The sequence below is a fragment of the Panthera tigris genome, chromosome E1, assembly GCF_018350195.1.
Source record: "Panthera tigris isolate Pti1 chromosome E1, P.tigris_Pti1_mat1.1, whole genome shotgun sequence".
NCBI classification, from domain to species: domain Eukaryota; kingdom Metazoa; phylum Chordata; class Mammalia; order Carnivora; family Felidae; genus Panthera; species Panthera tigris.
Genome location: NC_056673.1, coordinates 27,343,739 through 27,358,563, shown reverse-complemented (window position 1 = coordinate 27,358,563; position 14,825 = coordinate 27,343,739). Strand labels below are relative to the sequence as shown.

The following is a 14,825-nucleotide window of genomic DNA, read 5'->3' as shown; positions in this document are numbered from 1 at the left end:
TCCCTCTCTTTCTGTCCCTCCCCCTCTTGCACTCTGTCTCTCTCTCAAAAATAAATAAACACTTAAAAAGTTTTTTTAAATAATAAAAAAATAATTTTTTTTTAATGTTTAGTTTTGAGAGAGTGAGAGTGGGGGGAAGGGCAGAGAGAGATGGAGACACAGAATCTGAAGCAGGCTCCAGGCTCTGAACGGTCAGCACAGAACCTAATGCCAGGCTCAAACTCATGAACCAAGAGACCATGACCGGAGCCTAAGTCAGATGCTTAACTGACTGAGCCCCCCAGGCATCCAGAGATAAAGATGTTTTAAATTCTAGGAGCTTTCAGTGTGCATACACTGTATGTAACGTAAAATCCCAGGGAGTGGGAGCTCTTCAAGCATTAATATTCCTATAAGAAACATATGAATATACTAGATGGGATTAATAAAGCCTGTGAATGACCTCATGTTAGTTGAAGTTTGCCATCAAATGAGCTGCATATGTTTTGTTTTGTTTTGTTTTTTTCTTAGAAAGTGGAGCATGGGAAAAATCTGCCATGGTTTATTATATTAGTTTGTTGAAAGTTAAAAAATTTTGTGCAGAAGAGAGACCTCCTCAATGGTATTGTAACTGATTGGGAGATATATCTACTGATTAGACAAATATTGAGACTAGCCCACATGGGAAGGACTGGGTAAGAAAAGATACTCCATGAAGATGCTATCAGAAGTTTGTGAAAATAAAGTAAGGAAAATATAATTGCTTGTATTCTGTCATTTTTTTTTTACCCTACAGATTTTAATTATTGAATACTACTGCTCTGCTTTTGTTCCATATGAGCTCTGTCAAACTCACTTTTGATTTTCAGACTTTTTTGGATTTCGAACTGTGCTTAGGGTATGTAGACCTGTGATATCTTCCTCCATAAGGTGGTTGTGAAGATTGGATTAAATTAAACAATGCTTGTAAAGTGTCTATACCAGCTCCTAGAACATAGGAAGAGCAAGATAAATATTATTGTTACTGTTGTTTTTAAGATGGAAGTGCTAAGCTCTTATAAATCTTGTTTCCAGGCCCTTTAGCTTGGCAAAGGGTTTTGCTTTGCTTGATGTTCAGATACGTTTCCTTGTAAAGGTGACTGAGATATTTGAAGAGAAGAGGAGAGAAGCATTTTTATTCTTTGATGGTAGGGAATAAAGAGAATGACTGGACTTTGAAGCCAGATAGGTCAGGGTTCAAATTCCATACGATCAGCTTTAAAAAAAAGAGAGAGAAAATTACCTATCTTCCAGGTTGCTTTGAGGATTAAATATAGCTAGATAGAATAGAAACTGCTCTGTACACAATATGTGCTCAATAAATAATGGCAGTTTTTTGTTAGGGTATGTTCAGGAGGGCTGAGGTACAACACTTAACCCATTTGCAGTCTGAAAAGCATATAATCAGCCACTTTCATGACAGAAAATGAAGGAGTTGGACAAGGATCAGAGAAAGCATTTATTGTACATAAAGAAACAAAGCACTGTTACCATGATCTGTTCACAGGAAGATGGCACCAAGCCTTCCTCTGTGATGTAATGTCATGGGACTTTGGGGGCGGGTGGGGGGGGGGAGGAGGGGATATAATGAAGCCTGGGATGAGCAACTTCCCCTCCCCACACAGACAGAGGGCAGTGTTTTCCCAGGTGATATGGTAGTGTGAAAGCTTGTAGCCTTTAACCTCCAGGAACTTTCTATTGTACTGTGATTTTAAAATGTAGGTTGCCTCTATTACTATAGGATATCCTGACATTTCAGGTTTAATGTTGTCATACTACAAAGTAAGACTGCTATCTGTTGATCAGTATACTCTGAGGACCGATGCTATCCATTCCCGCTTGGATCCCTACTGGATTCAATTCAGATATAAACCTCAAGAGAGGGCCTACCATGTGCCAGGTGCTGAAAATACAAAGACATCTGATAAGGTTCCAGCCCAGGAGGCACTGGCAGAAGGAATGGATAACTGATAACTCCTACTAGGGAATGCAGAGTGTTGAGTGATATAATAGAGCTATGAATAAAGTGCTATGAAGGTACTGAGGAGAAATAGAATGAATTCTTCTAGGGAGGTTAAGGGAAATTCCTCCAAAGGAGTGACATTTGATCTGATCTTTGGACTGAGTCATTAAGCAAGAAGGCTTTGAGATGGAATGATGAGAAGAAAAAGCAGAGGGGGAAGGTGGGGGGTTAAGGAGAGAATAATGTTCTAAGTGAGAGAAACTGTGGAGACAAAGATGTGAGGCTGTGGACATGTTCATTCGTTTGTTCAGTTAGTTACTGAACAAACAAACATTGGTTGAGAATCAGACACTCTTCTTGGCACTAGGAATACAACAGGAAGCAAGACAGACCAAGGTCCCTGATGCTTTCATGGAGTTTACACTTTAGAGCTGGATGGAACAGAAACAGAAGACGAATAAATAAACGAACAAGGTAATTTCAGAGAGTTATATGTGTCATGAAGAAAATAAGGTGGGAGAGAGTATGATAGAAAGTACTCTGGGAGGGGGAGCAGACTGGGTAGTTGGAAGAGGCATTTGACCTGAGAACCAAGTAGCAAGGAGGCAGTCTTCTGTGGCAAAGTGTTTCTGGTGGAAGGAACAGCAAATAAAAATACTGTTAACAGGACTAGGCCTGGTGTTATTTGAGGAACAGAAAGGCAGCCATCTTGACTGTAGCAGCATGAGCAAAGGAGCTGCAGGGGAAGACCAGAGAGGTTGGCAGAGCTGGTTAGTAGGGCCTTATGGACCAACTTAAGGAGTTTGTTTTGAAAAAGTACCATTTGGTGTTGTACAGAGAATGGATTGGAAGAAGGGAGATCAGCTGTTGGTTACTCTAGGCAAGAGATGTGGGTGGTTTCACCCAGGGTGGTAGAACAGAGCAAACAGATATTTTTGAAGTAGAGCTGACAAGATCTGCTGATGGATTGGTGTGGGGATGGGGGAAAGGAACATGTATGTAAACATATGAAATACAACGATGTGAATGTGGCAACAGTGGGAACATGGGACTGGAGAGGTTGCTGGAAAAGAATGGCTGTTAAGGCTTTGGGAATGAATGAATTTGGCCTTATGCAGAGGAGACAAGGGTACTGGGCCATTGACAAAGCCATACTGATAACCTGTCTGGGAAGCCAGGAACATCTCAAACTTTTACTGTCCAGGATTTTTTTTTTTTTTTTTAAAGAGCTCTTTGGTAAAATCTGAACAACTTTTTGACTTTCCCTACATTCTCTCCATCTCATTTTTTGCCCTACAGGATAAATATCTGTCTATTCTCATACACTGTCCATTGGCCCCAGCTTCTCTCCTGGGTAGTCTTCAGAATTCTACCATCCAAGTGAAGCAGGAAGTTCTGCATGTAATAGGCACTGAGTATGTGTGTACAGAGGGGCAGTCAGAAGTGTTTGCTTTCAGTGAGGGACAGAAGTCTCTTCTACTACTTGTTCCACTTCTACCCTCATGCTTAGCAACTCACCATGCTTGGCCCTTTTGACTGGGAAGAGGTATGATCAGGCTTAGTAAATATTTTTTGTTGTTGCCATTGGCTGGCTGGCTGGTTCTATTGTCTCCTGGTCCTACTGTCTGATTCCCTTCTCCAGTCCCCTGCATACACACAGCAGGCCTGCAGGGGTCCTCAGATCTCCCTCTGAACCACTGCACCAAGCTTGTCCTCCTAAGCTAATGTTATCTTTTATTTAAACAGAAACAGTAGCCACCAATCTTGTTACATAACATCCCAGTATCCTAGGGTGTTAAACTAATGCAGCATCTACTGTTGGGAAGTGTTGATCTGGCAACACAAAAACTCTCTAGAATATTGCTGAAACGTTGTAACAAGTTTGACTTCCTGGCTTTACTTAGAATTTTGGAGGGGAAGGGACTTTAGAGACCAGGCTATCTGGATCTTTGTTTTCAACTGTGAAAACTAAGGCCTAGAGAGACAAAGAAATTTGCCCAGGGGGCACATCGGGGCTAGAAATCAAGCTCTTGATAATCTAAAGAATCCATCACATTTTAGATAAAGGATTAAGTGTTAAACCTTTCTTGTTTGTGATTCTTTCTTATCTGAAAAGGTTTCTTTTTTCTTTTTTTTTCAGCTTTAGGCTTTCCAGGTTTGTCAAATGTGAACAGTGATAGTGACATGGTGCTCCGGATTACACACCCAAACTGCAAATTTGAGACTGATACATATGTATGATGCTGATGAATTTGAGGTATTTGTGTTGTTTTTAACAAACATTTTACTGACATTAGGACTGGATTCACATCCAACCATACAAGGTATATTAACTGAACACAGTATGAATGCAATGTATAGTATCTGAATCAAATATATTTTAAAGACAGCTGGATGGAGTTGCAGGTGAAGCTACAGCCACCTGGGGATCTACCTCAGTAACATTCTTAGTTTATGTCCAAACCAGTATATGAAAGGGAGTTGAAGTCAGCGGTATCTCCAGAGGCATCTCACATCCTGAGAGCTGCTCAATAAAACATGGGGTTTCCTACTGCTCTCTGGTGAATTGCAGAACTTTAGTGGTGAAGTGAAAAGGCTGGGCTGCTCTCTTCCCCTGACCCCTGCCAGCATTCTTTCTCAAACTGACCTGTTTTCCTGCAGGGAGACTGCCCCACTCCACCCACCTGGTGCCTTCCTGGATTTCCTGACTGCCTGGGCTTATTTTTTAACCTTCTCTTACTTGAAAAGCACCACTTCACTGACCCAGAACGTGGGCTTCTCCCTCTGTTCACTGGCCATTCCACTTTACTGGGCTAGCCATCCGCATTTCCCTTCAAAATCTTTGGAAAATCGGCAGCAATAGGGGGCTGGGCGCCTTCCAATTCCCCTCCACGTCTTTCCTACTTGTAACTCGCTGAAATTACTAGCAGAGCAGGGAGAAGTGGAGAAATGGCTTGCTTCTGAGTAGGGCCTTGGCTGGGTTGGCATTATTTTATTAAATTCAATCGGACCGGGTCCTGAGAACCTCTTAAGGTAACTTAGGCTCTGAGTTAGAGATGGCTAACGTGTAACGAGCGGGTTACTGTCTTGACCCTACAAGCACCATTACAGCTTCCCCACTCCTATTCCTAGGTTCTAGGAATCCCAGCCTTGACCTGCGGACAAACCCCAAACACAAATAAAAGGTCTCCCCTCAGGCACTGAAAGCCCACCCTGCTCAGACCCGGCACTCCGCACTCCCCGCACCCCAGCCCGACCAGCGCCGAGGGGTGGGGGTGGGAGGCTGGGGAAGCGGGGGGCGGAGTTCCGTCCTTCGCTGATTGGCTCGGGGAGCATGGGCTGCGGCCGAGCCGGGCCAACCCGCGGCGTGTTGCTATGTGCTAGGGCGAGGGGATAGGCGCGGGGGCGCGTCCGTCACAGGGCAGCCCCCGGCCCCGACCCGGAGGGATGCGGAGTGGCGGCGGCGGCAGTGGCGGAGACTGTGGCTTTAAGAGCGCGCCCGGAGCCCGGGAGCCAGCCGGGCGGCCCTCTGCTGCTGCGCACCCCCGCAGAGCCGAGCCCCGCGCTGGCCGGACGGGGCAGCTTGCTGCCGGGTGAGCGAGCCTGGAGCGCGGCGCGGGCCGGGCGCGCGTGGGCGTGGGGCGCGCTGTCAGCGCGGGCGCGGGGCACCCGGCAGTGGGCACCGGTCCCGTGGCCCGTCCGGCCCGGCTCCCGCGAGGTGCGCTGCGCCCCCGAGGCGAGGTCCGGCGTGGGGTGCCCGTGGAGGCCGCGGGCGCGAGGGGCGGGAAGCGGGCCGCCGGGGCCACGTGACCGGTTTGTTTACAAACACTGCAGGGCCCGGGCAGCTGCCCGCGGCGGGACCCGTGGTGGCGCGGGTCCCCGGGTCGGGGCGGAGGAGCTGTGCGAGAAGCCGGGCAAGTAAGTCTAGGGTGCGCGGTTTGGCGGACGGGACTTGGACACCGAGTCGCTGCTTCTTAGCACAGTTTCTGTGCGTTCAGGCTCCGTGGGGGGGTCGGGAGAGGGTGGGCTTCGGACGCTTTCTGTCCCCGGTGACGCTGGGTCTCCGCTGGAGACACTGGGTCCGGGGCGTCGCCCCCGGGGCTCCCGCCTGTGGGGGACTGGCCGCCCTCGAAACTCCCAGGAGCGCTTGGCCGGCCCTGGGCCGAGGTAACCGCAGCCGAGTTCCTGCCTGGCCGCTTCCCGGAGCCTCCCCACTGCCCTTGCCAAGGGGGTGGGCGCCGAGTTCTCTCCTGCCCGACGGAATGCAGGGGCCTCTCCAGCGAATACCTCCCAGGAACTGGCGCTGAGGGGCAGCCCTGACCTGTCACTGCTTTAAGTTCACCCTCCTTGGCCGCCGACCTCCTGGGTGTCTTTAGTCAAGTGGTGGCTTTTCTCCCGTTGGGGGTTGGGGAAACCACCTGTTCTTTTGGACCCAGCCCAAGAGACTGCCACCTCTGACTTCACTCGCAGCATACAAGCACTTAAAAAGCCAAGTGAGTGAGTGCCCTCCGTTTTTTTTGTTTTTTTGTTTTTTTGTTTTTTTTTCTGCTGCAAGTAGCGGACCCTCCCACAGTCTCACCGCCGTGAATGGCACACCAAACTGCTTCTGGGTTTTATGGGGCTTTGCTTTCTGGCCTTCTTGTCAATTTGTTGTCTTCGAGTCTTGGCTCTTTTAACTGAGTACTTGCTTCTGGTGAGTCTAAAGGCTAATCTAGCTACTCATCCTCCTTTCTTTGCCCTTCCTCTCTTGTTCCTGTCTTCTGGCCCAGCAAGATGGGTTTCCCTGACCCAGAGCATTAGGCAAGCCGCTTCTCTGTATCTCATTTGGTGAGGGAACGCTGGCAGAGCAAGGAACTCAGGGGGTTTAGAAGTTAAGTGCCTTGACCAAGGTAACTCCTGTCACTGGCTCTGCAGTAGGACTTGACCTCGCATGCTTGACGCTCTTCAGTAGTCTCCTCGTTGTGAGAACTTCAGGCCTTGCCATCAGTGGGGTTGGCTTTCCTTTGACTTCATCATTGCCACAGGATGCAAAGATGGGCCAAATCTCAGTTGTCTATTCTCGCCTCATCTCCTTAGCACTCAATACTAAGGCTGAGTCTTGCCCCTGATGAGGAACATTTTAATTCTTCTGAATTGTGACATGAATGGCTATAAGTTCTTTACCAAGGAAAAGGTCCAGCCTGAGGAGAGTTGTGCAAACTTCCCTTTGGCACCATCCCTTATCCCCATCTTCGTGGTAAAGGTCTCAGGCAGGGGTGGGGGCCTTGGGTTCATCCCCCTCCTTAGCTCATATTGGTTTAGGATTTAATAATAGAATTTCTGGGATCTGTCTTGATATCTTGTGTTTGAACTAAAATAAGAAAGCTTGGAGTTAGGGATGGAAAATGGAAAATAAACATGCACAAGAGTATTATTTTCCTTCTTTCCTCTAGGAGAGTGGTTTTCAAACTTTGGGGTCCAAAATAAGGAATACCTTTTGCATCTCTGCACTGAGGTCCACACCTGCATGAAGTTCTAGGAAATAATTGCCCTCACTACCTACAGTGTGCTCCATATATAGATTTTTCTTCTTAATTAAAAAACAAAAACAAAAACTCAACTGTTGGTCATGGCCTGTTAACTTGATTTCTTGACCAAATGGGTGAATGGGTGATGACCCACAGTTTAAGAAACATTGCTGTAGGACAGAGGTCCTCAAACTTAAATGTACATAAAGATGAGCTGAGTAGTATTAAAAATGCAGTCTGGGGGCACCTGGGTGGCTCAGTTGGTTAGGCGTCCAACTTTGGCTTAGGTCATGATCTCCTGGCTTGTGAGTTCGAGCCCCGCATAAGGCTCTCTGCTGATAGCTCAGAGCCTGGAGCCTGCTTTGGATACTGCCTCTGTCTCTCTTTGCCCCTCCCCCATTCATGCACCGTGTCTCTCTCTTTCAAATATAAATAAACATTAAAAAAAGTATTTAAAAACTGCAGTCTGTCAGTACACTCTGGAGATATTTTTCTCAGTGGGTCATGAGATTGTGATATAGGTGGTCAATAAGAAATGGCATAAACTGGATATGAAGTGTGCAAAGCCTTAGTCAAGTGTGTGACCCACTCTATACAAACCGAAGATCACTCATCTGACAGCACTAGCTTAGGCTTTGAGAAGTCTAAGGGCATAGTGTGGTTTGCTTTCAGCTGTCATGAAGCCTTGGCCATAAGACCCCCCATCGCATCCATACCACCCTGCCCAATCTATTTGAGGGCTGCTGTGTTCTGTACCCCTGGATGTTTCTAGGTGCGTGGGGTTGGGGTTGTGAGTAGTTCTGATGAATCTGCTCTACTATTCATAGATTATGTGACTTTTTACTGTTTTAATGATTTTAATAGTTTTGAGACAGTGACATAGTTATTATGCCTGGGATGTTAACAATTGGCCAGCAGAAAATGTTGATGCTGTTTAATAGCTGGGTATTCTAGGCCATGTGGCCTGGGGGAAGGGCAGGTTGGTGATTTTTGGAGGGGGTCTGGGAGAGTCAGGGCCTTATCTGTCAACAGTTGTTAATAAGAAGGGACATAAGTTCCCCTGACCTCCTTGCCTACCTACCTCAGCCCTGGTTCTTTCCTGTGATGATAGCTTGGCTTCTGCGTGCAGGTGAACCTTGTTAGTTACCCAGTTTCTGATGCTGTTACCTCTATCTCAGCCGTCAAGCACAAACCTGATGTATCCACATGTTAGATGTTTTCCTTTATTGTGTCCAAACATGTTGGTAAAAGAAATTTCCTTGAATTAATCAAAGCTGCATTTAGCTTCAAATAGAACCCTATCCAAATTCAAATTCAACTATGGTCCTTCCTGCCAAAGATATGGTTTATATGGGAACACTAACTGTAGGATTGTTGAAATTGATAATATTCAGTTTGGTCAAACAGCTTACATTTGGAATATTTAGTTTTGAGCCAGTAATAAAAAAGAAAGCAACAAATGCATGGCAAAGGATAGGATATCCTAGTATAGAAAAGCAGAGGGAAGAGATGTCCAGGTGGGACTCAAATGGAGGTTCAGGATCAGTTTCCTTTGTAAATTATCTTGGCATTTCCCTAGGGTCCATCAACAAACCACTAGGTGCTCTGACAATTGCATCATTTAGCATGAAAGGGTATTAAGCTCTGGAAAAGGAAGCATCTTTTTAAAATGTAGCCTCCTGTTATGGGAAGTCAGGGCCTTCCGGCTAAAGGTATTTTATTAGAGTTGATAGTTTTCAATGATGTCATCCTTAACAAAAGATGATATTTACTTGCATCTTTATATATTTTTTTAAGTTTACTTATTTATTTTGAGAGAGAGAGAGAGAGAGAGAGAGAGAATCCCAAGTAGGCTCTGCACTGACAGTGCAGGAGTCGTGAACCCTCAAACTAAGATCATAACCTGAGCCCAAACCGAGAGTCCTGGGCCTAACTGAGCCACCCAGGCAGGTGCCTCTTACTTGCTTCTTTAAAGGACCACACCTACCTGAATTTCCCTGAGATTTGTGAATATAGCCCCTGAGAGTTTAAAAATAAATTGGATTATGCTACTCCCCTGTTTATAGTTTTCCAGTGGTTTCGTATTGCCCTTCAGACATAATCCAACTCCTTTCCCTGTAGGCATTGCACAGCCTATCTCCTTCCCCCAACTTCTCTCTCCTCCTCTCCTATGTGGCTGGTCCACTCTGCTCCAACTGCACCAGCTTTCCTCAGGTTTCTAAAATCTGGAAGGTTTGTTTTTGTCATTGGGCCTTTATACTGGTAGTTCCTCTTTCTGGAATGCCTTTCTATATTTTTTTACATGATTGGCTTCTCTCACTTGGGTCTCAGAGAGCTCCTCTCAGAACAGCTCCTCCTTTCCCTGCCCCTCAACTTTATTGAATCTCCTTAACTTTGTTTTTTTCAAAGAACTTTAATACCATATGGAAATACATTGCCTACTTGATGGCTAGATTGGAAGCTTGGGAGTTTCTCTGTCTTGCTCACTATTGACAGTACCTGGTGTGGGTAGCATTGGATAAATATCGGTTGGTGGAATGGGTGAATGACTAAAGAGAGCCAATGGTTTGAGTCTTTAAGAATATGAATAATACTTAAAAAAATGTTTCCTTACTTATTTTGAGAGAGAGAGAGCACGTGCAAGCAGGGGGAGAGGCAGAGAGAGAGGCTAGGTGCCTCCCTTGCAGGCTAGGTGCACTGTCAGCACGGATCTCAATGCAGGCTTGATCCCACCAACTGCATGATCATGACAACCGAAGTCAAGAGTTGGACGCTCAACTGACTGAGCCACCCAGGCGCCCCAATACTTTTATTTTTAAGAGAAGAGAAAAATAATTTTTCTCTTCCTTTTCCTGGGGTGGGCTACTGTTCTCTTGGAATTTATTTTAGGACTTCTGCTTTTCACAATATTTTTCACCCTTTTATACTTTTTATAGGTCTCTAAAAGCTCTGTTGTCATTTTGTTGTTAATAAACAGCTCTTGCCTCCCCTAGTAGCTTTATTTTGTTTTTACTGTTCTCCTGACAAATAAGCATTTCTACCAGTAATCACATTTCATCGATACAAGGAGGCCCTGTAAGCAGGACTAGAGGAACCAGGAAGATTGGGATAATTAGCTCTGTGACCTTGGGCAATTTGCTAAACTTCTCTAAATCTCTGTTCCTTTTGTAAAAAAGGTCTAATACCAGTTACTATCACAGAATTGATGGGAAGATTAAATGAGAGAATGTATGGGAAACTGGGCACATACACACTTGAGTTAGCTTTTATTTATTTATTTACTTTTGAGAAAGAGCTCGAGTGTGTGCATACCTGTGCACAGGGGAGGGGGTGAGAGAATCCCATGCCTCTCTAGGGCCAGCTCAGATCCTGACTGGGGGCTTGATCTCACAACTATGAGATCATGACCTGAACTGAAAACAGGACACTTAACCAACTGAGCCACCCAGGCACCTGCTGTTAGCTTTTAATAACACTCATATCAATAGGTTTCCCTCCTCTCTTTGGCAGGAATTCCCAATCCATTGATTTGGGAATGTGCAATAAGAGGCAGAAAACCACCAGATCTTTAATTAGTGCCAATAAATGAAGACCAAACATGTCACTTAGACCTATCAGAACCAGAACAGAAGTTTGAAATCATCTCATTGCAAATTGCTGCCCAACTTAAAAAAAAATTTTTTAAAAAATGTTTGTTTTTGAGAGAGAGAGAGTGCGCGCATGGACACAACACACACACACACACACACACACACACGCACACACAAAGTGACGGAGGGGCAGAGAGAGAGAGGGAGACAAAGAATATGAAGCAGGCTCCAGGCTATCAGCACAGAGCCAGATGCAGGGTTTGAACTCACCAACCACAAGATCATGAACTGAGCCAAAGTTGGACACTTAACCGACTGAGTCACCCAGGGGCCCCCTACTGCCCAACTTTTAATAACACCCATGTGGAAGAAGTCATATTTATGCAAGTTTTTGGAAGGACATGTTGTCTACCTGTTCCTCTGGCCATTCTTAGTTTTATCCTTGGATTAAGCTGGCTTACTGAAAGGTGCATATTTGGGCCATATTACCTCAGCCTCTTGAGTTATTTTCACTGAAATGAACTTTCACTGCCCTTTGCTTTCCTGGAGGACGTTGTCCTAAACAGCTTTATATAACTTGCTACTACATTTCTTATAAGGGTTGATGTAGTTGAAGTCTTAAGCTACAATTTCACTTAGTGTCCCCTTTAAAAAGTTAATAGGAAGAAATTTCTTTCAGGAATGAGTGCCAGAAAAAACTTTCCTCTCCTGAGGAACGGGCATGATATTTCTTTTTGGGCAATTGGAAATGTATAACTTATCATGTTTCTCTTTTTGTTCTGGGTGCCAGGAGGCACAGAGCCAAATTTGTGGCCTGACTTTAGTAACTATAGGGCCCTACATCCTAATTTTTTCCAGTGTTAAACTTGTAATTTTTATTTTCTCTAATTTCAAGTTAATGATTTATATTTCTCTTTTAATTGGATATATGCTGGTTTGGGTATTAAAATCATTTTAGATTTTACATTTTAGAGATATAAACATTGAGGCTCAAATAGGCAAAAAGGACTTGTTTAAGACACAGAGCTAATTAGGGCAAAGCAGAGACTGTAAACCATACATTTTGTTTCTCAGGCCCAGGGTTGTTTCTACTCCTGTATATTTCTGGAAAAATACCAACTCTTGAATAAAATACCAAATACCCCATAGTGTCTTTTTATTTATTTATTTTTTACATTTATTTATTTTTGAGAGACAGATTGAGACAGAGCACGAGCAGGGGATGGACAGAGAGAGAAGGAGACACAGAATCTGAAGCAGCCTCCAGGCTCTGAGCAAGCAGTCAGCACGGAGCCTGACGCGGGGCTCAAACCCACGAACCGTGAGATCATGACCTGAGCTGAAGTCAGACGCTCAACCGACTGAGCCACCCAGGTGCCCCTGCCCCATAATGTCTTGGTCCTAGGCAAAGCCTACCTCCTCTCTGTGATGGGGCAAAGGAGCATTCTGCCAGAGAGGTGCAACACTGCCACTCACATTCCTGGTTGGGTCAGCAGCACTGTGCTCTCGTGTTTCCTGAGCTACAGCCTTCCCCTGTGGTCTTGAGAATGTGGTATATCCAGATTTAGTGGTTTTGATCTGAAACTAGATTGCCAGCTCAGAATGAAATTAGTCTCTAGTGGCTCAAGTTCCCTTGCCTATTTTTTGTTAGGAAAGGAAGGCTTGATATCCATATGGCACATGTGTTCCACTGAGGCCCAAACAGGGTCTTCTGGGAGTGAACAGTCGTTGAGTTTGGTTTGACTGAAGAAAGTGGCATTATTTTATCTGATAGGAAATTTAATCATAGGAAATATTGACCTTCCTAATGATTTGTTTTGTTTTGCTTTCCCATGCTGTTCTGGTTGTGAGTACCTGGGGCAAGAGAGGGTAGGCTTTGAGCACATCCTGCCTGAGTCAGGAAAATTTTGATTCCTATTTTGAGCTACAGAAGAGGAACCTCTGGCCTAAGGCTGAAACTGAACCTTGGTTTTACTTTGTTTTCCTGGCTAATAATAATTCAACAGATAATATGGGACCTTTGGGAGATAAAGATGAGTTAAGATATGGCCCCTGCCACATATACTCTTAAGCATATACTCTAATAGGGTGATTAAGGTGTATGTGTCAATAAGGTACCGAGAGTTTGAAGATACAAAAAGAAGTATAGGCATTTTGGAGATGGGGCTGTGAAGAATGATGAGGATTTAAACATGCAGAAACACTCCAGGGGGAACAGTGTGTGCAAAGGCACAGAGGTGTGAACATTAAGAGGTAATGTATGGGGAATGTTCAGTAGGCACATGAGATGTTGGAAAGAGAACATTGGGATTTTGCTTGGGCTACTATTGTTACAGTTTAGAGTAAGTTCATGGAAATGGACTGTGGCTTCCATTCACAGAAGAACTCTGTGAACAGTGGTTAGTTGATACAGATAATAGGCATTCTCCAAAAATGGGACTATCCCTAGAGAGTCTCAAACCTGGGTGCCATAAGGATTTCTAGGCCAACCAAAGGCCTACAAAATCAGAATTTTCAGGATAGGGAATCTAATAAAAGCAAGCAAATTATAACCCTCCCCCTCCCCTCAAATTTCCCATTTTTGTAGTGGAGCCCAGCCCCACACACATTTCTGAGGTCTGGAAATCACGGAGGTAGTAGATATCCCTAGCAGAAACCAACTACTAAGCATCTATGACCTTTAGCCTCCTTTCCCTTACTGTATTTTTACCACTTCCTTTTCTTTTGTTCGTATGGCTCCTGTGTGTGTCCTCCATTATATTTGCCTCCTGTTTATCTCTTCTTTTACCACTTTGGTCCTTTGTGTGTGTGGGGGGTCCCTCCCTAAGTTGATCCACCACCAAGTGGACCATAGGTAGAAATGAATTCTCTTTCAGTATTTGCTGTATTAAAGGTATAAACATATGTATTATGTATAAATGCAAATTAAATGGGGCTTTCGGTTATTTTGACTTACATGATTCTTTGTTTCCTTAGGATTTGAGGAAAAAAGTATCCCTATATAACTGCAGCGTTAAAGCTAAAAATCCATGAGCAGGAAGATTTGATAGGAACTGAAAACTAGCTATTGTGTCTGATCTGTTGTCCTATCTTCTGGTTGAGGTTATTCCCTTCCCTCATTTGTTTTCTTGTATTTCTGTAATTAAAAGTTGAAGCAGTGAACCAACCCTGAGAGTCTGAAGATGTTTTAAGAGAACTTGACATTTTTGTTTGCATTATAACTAGTTGATTTAGACTCTCCCTCTGGAAGATGTTCTGCTTGTGGCTCTAATGAGCTCAAGGGCCAAGGATACCCATCTTTGGACTCTTCTCTGACTTGTCAGGATTAAAACATCCTTGGGTGGGGGTTGTCCCAGGATTCAAATCTTGGTTCTGGTACTATTTATTTATTTAATATTTATTTATTTATTTATTTAATTTATTTTTAAAATTTACATCCAGGTTAGTTAGCATATAGCGCAACAATGATTTCAAGAGTAGATTCCTTACTGCCCCTTACCAATTTAGCCCATCCCCTCTCCCACAACCCCTCCAGTAACCCTCTGTTTGTTCTCTGTATTTAAGAGCCTCTTATGTTTTGTCCCCCCTCCCTGTTTTTATATTATTTTTGCTTCTCTTCCCTTATGTTCATCTCTTTTGTATCTTCAAGTCCTCATATGAGTGAAGTCATATGATATCTGTCTTTCTCTAATTTTGCTTAGCATAGTACCCTCTAGTTCCATCCACGTAGTTACAAATGGGAATATT

The 14,825-nt window shown here is 44.4% G+C and overlaps 1 protein-coding gene across 5 annotated transcripts in view; it reads left to right on the top strand.

Moving 5' to 3' along the window:
* The first annotated feature begins 1,610 nt into the window (after window positions 1-1,610).
* The window catches only part of YPEL2 (yippee like 2), a 66,055-nt gene continuing 52,840 nt past the window's right edge, over window positions 1,611-14,825 (top strand). The window contains exons 1-3 of one of the 5 annotated variants that reach the window (XM_042967602.1): window positions 1,611-1,665; window positions 2,349-2,455; window positions 4,122-4,238. The gene's annotated coding sequence lies outside the window, so the exon portion shown is untranslated. The other 4 variants (XM_042967603.1, XM_042967606.1, XM_042967605.1 and 1 more) reach the window with 4 other exon arrangements.